The sequence below is a fragment of the Bos javanicus genome, chromosome 9 (genome assembly GCF_032452875.1).
Source record: "Bos javanicus breed banteng chromosome 9, ARS-OSU_banteng_1.0, whole genome shotgun sequence".
NCBI classification, from domain to species: domain Eukaryota; kingdom Metazoa; phylum Chordata; class Mammalia; order Artiodactyla; family Bovidae; genus Bos; species Bos javanicus.
The window spans coordinates 28,273,178-28,282,283 of NC_083876.1; positions in this window are offsets into that span (position 1 = coordinate 28,273,178).

The window sequence follows — 9,106 nt, forward strand, 5'->3', positions numbered from 1 at the left end:
TAGGACTTAAAAATTTTTTTTAATTTAAAAAAAATGATAGTTAAAATAGTAAAAATGTATCTAGGACTTTCTCTGGTGTTGTTGTGGGCAGTGTCAGGTCAGTTCATTATCAGCTAGTTCCTTGGTCCAGGTTATATTTCTCAAGATCTATAGGCCCCTTCCAATGTATTTGGTACTAACTACAGGGTTTTAATCTATTGCACTTGTCACTTCCAAGACGGTTCCCTCTGTTTTAGCTTCTTCTGTTTGCTGGTCTCTTCAGTGTCTGATTTCCGCCCTGACACAAGGGGGCGGTGGTGGACACTTTTTCAGGCTCACTTGTTCAGTTGCGCTGTGGGAAGGGAGGAACGCTGTAAACAAGAAACACTGGCCTGTGCTCGCAGTGTCTCGGCCACACTGGGACTGCCCCCACTCACGGCACGTGTGCCCTCCCTGCCCACACTGCTCAGGCTCTAGGTTGCTCCGTCGGGAACCATCCGAGGCCGGCCCTGGGTTGCATGCACCTCCCAGATCTAAGCTGTTCAGGTTCAGGCACTCGTGTAGTCCTCAGAGGCGCAGACTCGGTTGGGCCTGCGTTTTGTGCCCTTCCCAGGTCCGAGCAGCTCAGGTGATGAGGTGTTTGGCGAGCGCCGTTGCTGCGACTTACAGCCTCCCCTGTCCCTGCCGCTCGATTTTCTGGGTGTACAACTGGCGTGCCTTCTCAGGTGGATGTTGACTGTCCAGAACCCCAAGAAGTCTTAGTTAGCAAAGAAGCCTGCTTGCAGTTTGGTAGATAATGCCTCTCTGGGGCTGCGACTGCCCCCTTCTGGCTCTGTCTGCCTGTCACTGGAGGGGGATGGTCTGCAGCCGGCTATCTGTTCAGTCTCTTGTTCTGTGAGCGGACCTGACGGTGTCTTAGGTTAGGGCTTTTCGCACGGTAGCTATCCCACAGTCCAGTTTGCTAGCCCAAGTTAGTTCCCTCAGATTGCCCTCGGGGCATTCAGGCCCGGTCCTTACACTAAGCAATGCAGCCTGTGCCTCCCTGCCCAGCCCCCGCTTGCTAGTGGTGGGTGCAGGCATCTGCGCTGCTTCTCCGCTGGGGGAGTTACCGCTGGGCTCGTAATCTGTGGGTTTTAAATATTTATTTATTTTTCCTCCCAGTTATGTTGCCCTCTGAGGTTCCAAGGCTCGCCACAGACTCGGCAGTGAGAGTGTTTCCTGGTGTTTGGAAACCTCTCTTTTTAAGATTCCCTTCCCGGGACAGAGCTCCGTCCCTCCCTCTTTTGTCTCTCTTTTTGTCTTTTATATTTTTTCCTACCTCCTTTCAAAGACAATGGGCTGCTCTTCTGGTTGCCTGATGTCCTCTGCCGGCGTTCAGAAGTTGTTTTGTGGAATTTAGTCAGCGTTTAAATGTTCTTTTGATGTATTTGTGGGGGAGAAAGTGGTCTCCCCGTCCTATTCCTCCGCCATCTTAGGACCACCTCTATATATATTTCTTAAAAACTAAATTACACTCATTATTCCAAAGCTTTTATTTTGCCATAGTTAAAAGTTCTGAAAATGGCAATCCTTATACTATTAATATGTAGATATTGTAACAATTTCTCTTTTTACAAAACAAAAAGAAATGCTATATGTTAACAAAAAATTTAAACCATGCTAAACTGAGAAGAAAATAAGGGAAATTCTCAGATGATAAATACAAGACGTGTGTGTGAATCTGAAGAAGGATTTCTAAGTCTGATGATGGTCACTAATCAGGAATTTTTTGCCATTCCTGTTTCATTTAATGTTTTGGTTTAGATAACTACTGAGAGTACAGGAGATAAAGCAAGGGAAACATAAGGGGGCTGGAGCATTTGAAATATACAACAATAAGAGAAGTCAGGACTACCAAAGACTAAGGTTAGATGCTTGATGGGAGGCAATATTTGATCTCCACCATTCACTGCATATAAACAGTAATTCCACAGAGGTCAAGGATGAAATGTGAGAGGCAACAATGTAAAATACTTTGGAACAAAGAGGAAAACATTTTTTTTGAGAAAAAAATCATAGCTTAAAATGTTTTAATATTCGAAAGACTCAAAATTAATAGTTCAGAACCCAAGTAAGAATTCATATTTTTAAAAAAAAAAGAATATCCACAAAATTTAACACAAAGAAAGAAGCAAATGAAAAATAATGGAGTTAGTGAAATAGGAAGCAAAAGTACAATACAGTTTCAACTAAGCTACATAAAGAAGGCATATGGCAATACAAGCAAAAAAATGTATTATTAATATGAGGAATAGGAAGCAGAGGTGAACACAAATGCAGCCTATATATTCAAAAAACAGAGATTAGTATAAAATTTAGGTAAATAAATTTGAAGAGTTTATTGAAAATGATCAAATTTCTAGAAAAAGAAATACAGAGACAGGCATGCCTCAGAGATATTGTGGGTTGAGTTCCAGACCACTGCAGTAAAATGAATATTGCAATATAGCCAATTACACAATTTTCCTGCCTTCTCAGTGCATATAAAAGTTTTGCTTACATTATACCCTAGTCTATGACATATGCAACAACATTGTGTCTGAAGAACAATGTACATAGCCTTAATTAATATATACTTTATTGTTAAAAAATGCTTACAGTCATCTGAGCCTTCAGTGAGTCATAGTGGTACCATCAAAGATCACTAATCACAGATCACCATAACACATATAATGATGATGAAAACATTTGAAATGGTGCAAGAATTTCCAAAATGAGACACAGAGGTACAAAGTAAGAAAATGCTGTTGGAAAAATGCAGCCAATAGACTTGCTTGAGGCAGGGTTGACTCAAACCTTCAGTTCAGAAAAGAAAACCACAGTATCTACAAAGCATAATAAAGCAAACCACAATAAAATGAGGTATGCCTGTACAATAGCCTAAATACCTCAACTAGAAAATGAAAATTGCAATAGTCCTGAAATCATTGAGGATATGCTATTAAGAATATAAATATTTACATAAGGAAAATATCAGCCCCAGATAATTTTAACTGTATTTGCCATTCAAAGAAGAGAAAATTTGATCTTGCTCTTTGCAAAAGCTATATTTTTCAAAGAACTACTCATAAGTGATAAAAACTACAGAGAAAATAAAATTAATAATCAACATAATTTGGGATAGCAATCTAAGTAAAATCAGATGACATCATATAGAAATGTGAAGGAAGAGTTAAAACTATTGGCACTAGTCTTAAGCCGAAGTGTAGGTGTATGGGTACTCCTGTTAGTCTGTATATATGCTACAAACTTTTAAACTATTAGCAATGTCAGAATGGCTTAAGACAATAACAATTTATTGCTTTTATTTGATTTTTCAATAAACAATACATGGACAAAGTTCAATTTAAAAAATATAGAAATGTGAAAAGTGCAAATCTCCTTCCCACCCTTGCTGCTGCTACTGCTGCTGCTAAGTCGCTTCAGTCGTGTCCGACTCTGTACGACCCCATAGACGGCAGCCCACCACGCTCCCCCATCCCTGGGATTCTCCAGGAAAGAACACTGGAGTGGGTTGCCATTTCCTTCTCCAATGCATGAAAGTGAAAAGTGAAAGTGAAGTCGCTCAGTCGTGTCTGACTCTTAGCGACCCCATGGACTGTAGCCTACCAGGCTCTTCCGTCCATGGGATTTTCCAGGCAAGAGTACTGGAGTGGGGTGCCATTGCCTTCTCTGCCCACCCTTGCTGGATCTACCCAATTTCCAACTCCCCCAACAGACAACCAATGCTATTAATTTTTTAATATTCTTCTGCATTTTCTTAATATACAAGCAAATACGTACATTTATTTTATTCCCTTCCCCACTTTTTTTACATTTTTTACATTAAATAAACACATTCTGTACAGTAGAAGACTGTAATAAACACAGTAGGTACAGGAGAAGACTCTTGAGAATCCCTTGGATTGCAAGATCAAACCCGTCAATCCTAAAGGAGATCAATCCTGATTATTCATTGGAAGGACTGATGCTGAAGCTGAAACTCCAATACTCTGGCCACCTTATGGGAAGAACTGACTTATTGGGAAAGACTCTGATGCTGGGAAAGATTGAAGGTGGGAGGAGAAGGAGACGACAGAGGATGAGATGGTTGGATGGCATCACCCACTCAGTGGACGTGAGTTTGAGTAAACTCCAGGAGTTGGTGATGAACAGGGAAGCCTGGCATGCTGCAGTCCATGGGGTCACAAAGAGTCAGATGCGACTGAGCAACTGAACTGAACTGTACAGTATTCTGTACCTTGATATTTTTCTGAACAATGTATCTTTCTATTTTAGTACAGAAAGTGTTTCCTCATTTTTTAAGGTTTGTATGGTATTCTGGTTTATTTAAGCATTTTGTATTAGATCTGTAGAGTATAGATATAGCACATATTTTTTTCTGTAGATATAGCATGTAGTTTTAGACATCATTTTCTTCCATATTTTGTTCTTGAGAACAATTATCCTATGAACATCCTTGGAAATATATTTAAATATATCCTATGAAATACTTCTCTTGTGCAAGTGTGTTTGAAGGATTAAATTCTCAAAAGTGCATTGGCTGAGTCTACGTACCTTTCCTTTTGTAGTTTTTAAAGATACTGCCAAATGGTCATCCATCCTATAACAATGTGAGGAAGAACTTATTTCTCCATCACCTCCTTGAGAGAGGGTGTGCTATCAGACTGTTCCACTGAATGTTTCTTTCTCTCATTTTGAGCATTGGTACAGGATCTTTTTATATTTTTAGAGATAACTATATTTTCTTTTCTGTGAACCAAAAGTTTAAATCATATTTCTATTAGGTTTTTCTTTTTCTCATCAATTTCTAGAAACATTTTAATGTATTAGAGAACTTAGCTCTATGTCTGTGATATGAGCTGAAAAAATTTCCCAATTGTCATTTAGCTTTTGACTTTCAAATGACTTGCATTTGAAATTTATCATAATCTATGGTATGATGTATGAAGCATGCTGTTTTTCATCACAGTTTTGTTTCCCAAAGAGAAACCATATTTAAATTAAATTACTCTCAACTTAGATTACAATTGCATTATGAGTACTATGGTTTTTTAAGTGCATTATTTTAAGATAGTTTACTCTGTGTAACATTTATGTTACTATTCTCAGTATGGGTCTAACACCATATTTTCACACATTATTTTAAAAAACAAAAGGGAGGGATAGATGTATATATTAATATATGGCTTATCCACTTTGCTGCATAATACAAACAAATACAACATTGTAAAGCATCTAAACTCCAATTTAAATTAATTAAAAAAATAAAAGAATGTGGTTTAAAAGTCAACTAAAATGATAATGACCAAGTAACTCCAAAGCCACCATTTTCCAAACTCAACAATAGCAATGCTGAGATAATCTCAGGTAAATTCTGAAACAGAATCTTCTTACTCCCTTTTAGTGAACTGAATTAAATATTTTTGTATACTTAGATTAACCAATTTATTAAGACCCATAGTTCTCTCCAACTTTCTCTTAAGATTTGAGGAATCCAATCCATTAAAGATTTTTGTTGTTTAGTCACTAAGTTGTATCTGACTCTTTGGTAGTCCATAAAATTCCTATAGCAAATCCCATGACAAAAGTACATAATAAGGTAACACATTAGGGGAAATGCGTGTGGGAAGCTCTCTCCCAGACAGTAGCACAACTCTCCCACACAACACAAAGTTGATTGGCAGCCACCATGACAGGAAAAGTCACCAGATTCCTGATCTTTGACTTGCCTTCAATCATTGCAAATGTAGAGAAAATAGTCAAGAGTTAAGCTGAGTAATTGTGCTGAGGTGCTCCCCACTCCATTTTCTTCTTGAAATAAAGAAACACATGGTTCTAAACACAAGATAGCTGGCTTCGTAGAGTGACTAGTGCTATTTTAGTCATAGGCCTGATAAACTTTCATCTTCCTGCAGGACTGGGATTATGCCATATATGCTAAGATCCTTTCAAGGTCTTCCCTTGTGGCTCAGCTGGTAAAAAACCCACCTGCAATGCGGAAGACCTGGGTTCAATCCCTGGGTTCAATCCCTGGGTTGGGAAGAACCCCTGGAGAAGGGAAAGGCCACCCACTCCAGTATTCTGGCCTGGAGAATTCCATGGACTGTAAAGTCCATGGGGTCGCAAAGCGTCAGACACGACTGAGCAACTTTCACTGAAGATCGTTTCAAAGACTGGGAATAGTGGATATGTGGATATGTACAGTCTGAATACCAGACCACCTGACCTGCCTCTTGAGAAATCTGTATGCAGGTCAGGAAGCAACAGTTAGAACTGGACATGGAACAACAGACTGGTTCCAAATAGGAAAAGAAGTATGTCAAGGCTGTGTATTGTCACCCTGCTTATTTAACTTCTATGCAGAGTACATCATGAGAAACGCTGGACTGGAAGAAGCACAAGCTGGAATCAAGATTGCTGGGAGAAATATCAATAACCTCAGATATGCAGATGACACCACCCTGATGGCAGAAAGTGAAGAGGAACTCAAAAGCCTCTTGATGAAAGTGAAAGAGGAGAGTGAAAAAGTTGGCTGAAAGCTCAACATTCAGAAAACGAAGATCATGGCATCTGGTCCCACCACTTCATGGGAAATGGGGAAACAGTGGAAACAGCATCAGACTTTATTTTTTTGGGCTCCAAAATCACTGCGGATGGTGACTGCAGCCATGAAATTAAAATACACTTACTCCTTGGAAGGAAAGTTATGACCAACCTAGATAGCATATTGAAAAGCAGAGACATTACTTTGCCAACAAAGGTTTGTCTAGTCAAGGCTATGGTTTTTCCTGTGGTCATGTATGGATGTGAGAGTTTGGACTGTGAAGAAAGCTGAGCGCCAAAGAATTGATGCTTTTGAACTGTGGTGTTGGAGAAGACTCTTGAGAGTCCCTTGGACTACAAGGAGATCCAACCAATCCATTCTAAAGGAGATCAGTCCTGGGTGTTCTTTGGAAGGAATGATGCTAAAGCTGAAACTCCAGTACTTTGGCCACCTCATGCGAAGAGTTGACTCATTGGAAAAGACTCTGATGCTGGGAGGGATTGGGGGCAGGAGGAGAAGGGGACGACAGAGGATGAGATGGCTGGATGGCATCACTGACTCAATGGATGTGAGTCTCAGTGAACTCCGGGAGTTGGTGATGGACAGGGAGGCCTGGCGTGCAGCGATTCATGGGGTCGCAAAGAGTCGGACACAACTGAGCAACTGAACTGAACTGAACTGAACCGAACAGTCTGTTTCTAATTTTAATATCTCTGAATATTGTGCTTTTTGCATTTGTAGATGGTTACCCAATATAATACTGGTTGAGAATTCCAAGCACATTAAATGGTATGGAAAAAAATGAAACGGGACCATACACAGGCAGAACATAGTTTAATAGACAAGGGTGGGGAGAACAAGGAAGCAGCAACATTGCTTAAAAGCAACTACATTATCTCCAAATTGGCTGAATCTTCATTCTAGTACCAGCATTTCACTTAACTAGTTGTGTGACTTTTAGCAAGACAAACCTTATATTATACTATAAATAATAGTATATTTATAGAAATACTAATAAAATGAGCAATCTGGATTACTTAATTTCTAAAGGATCTTCCAGTAGTAATATCTATTATTCTCAAAGAAAGCAAAAAGGGAGCCAGTTTTGGGTTATGTTGAGGGGGGCCATGCCTGAGGGATGAGTAATAAGAAAGCTCTTTTTTTTTTTTTTGCTTTTTTTCCTTGGGTGTTAACAATTCTTTGTTAGTTTTCATTAATCAAATATGTTGAATAATTATCAAATATTCTCATCATTGTTCCAAGTTTAGAATTATTTATGCCTACGAATTCTTAGATTTTTTTTTAAAGTTTTGAATTATATCAATAATTTGCTTTATTATTTTTGGGAAAAATTTGTTATAACATCCATTAAATAGCAAAAGAGCAACTGTGGCAAAATAGGTTTAAAATTCTTTCTACAAGAAAAATTGCTTTCAAATGCCTTTTTGTATGAAATTGTATAAAAGTCACTATTTTTTTTCTAGAGATTGGCTAAAATCTTTAGTATATAGTCAGTGAGAGAAATAAATTTACAAAGACTTCATAAACATATCAGTTCACAATTATAGGCAATACTTTACTGCTTTCAAAGGCAGGATGTTTTATTATAACCATAATAGATTATCTGGGTTTTCCCCATGAATTTAAAGAATTAATTGTTGACCATCTGAAATATCCCTTTATGAAAGTATATGAAAGATGACTCAGTTTTTATTTTAATTAATTAACCTGGCATTCCATCCTGACCTAATGTAGATACTTTTATTTAGTGATTTGTTTTCCTAAGATGGAAGTCATTTGCTGTTTTTTTTTTTTTTATCTGTTTCATAAGAGAAACTTTTATTTGCTCTCAGCTCCTCCTAGATGAGTTATAGTCAATATTCATGGTATCCTGTACTCTGTCCAAACTTTCAGACTTTCCCATGACAAGATTCTCTATTTTACAATATGACCCATTTATAAAAAAACAAAACTCACTAAGTTTCACATACCAAGAGGAAGTAATCCTTTTCATGCTACCTAAATTAACACCTCTGGATGGACAATCAGAGCTCCCTTTAACTGTGGTACATAGAAGAAACACACCCAAACCCATCCAGGAAAACCATTGATCTGTGGTTCTCCCTGTGGATAAGTGAAAGTAACCTATTAAATGGAAATATTAAATTACTCAGTCTATCAGGACTTATTTATCTTTGGTTCTTTAGTCTTATTTTCTGATGAAAATTCATGCTTATGTTTCACTCATAATAAATTAAAGCAGTATGGAATTTCCCTTAAAAGTGACAAAACTGAGGAGGAGCCGGCACCGCTGAATGATCCTGAAAGGCAGGATGCAAGATGCATTTTCTGTGAGCATGTGCAACCCTGGCAACCACCGCCAGTGCTGAGCAGAAAAGAAGAAACTGAAGAATCCTGATCACTATCCCCAAATAGCATGGATATAGAAAGATTATATTATATTTTTCCATGAAAAGTAAGGGCCCAGATTAACAAGAGGATATATAATGAGATCTAGCTCATGTTTTTGGTACAAGTATT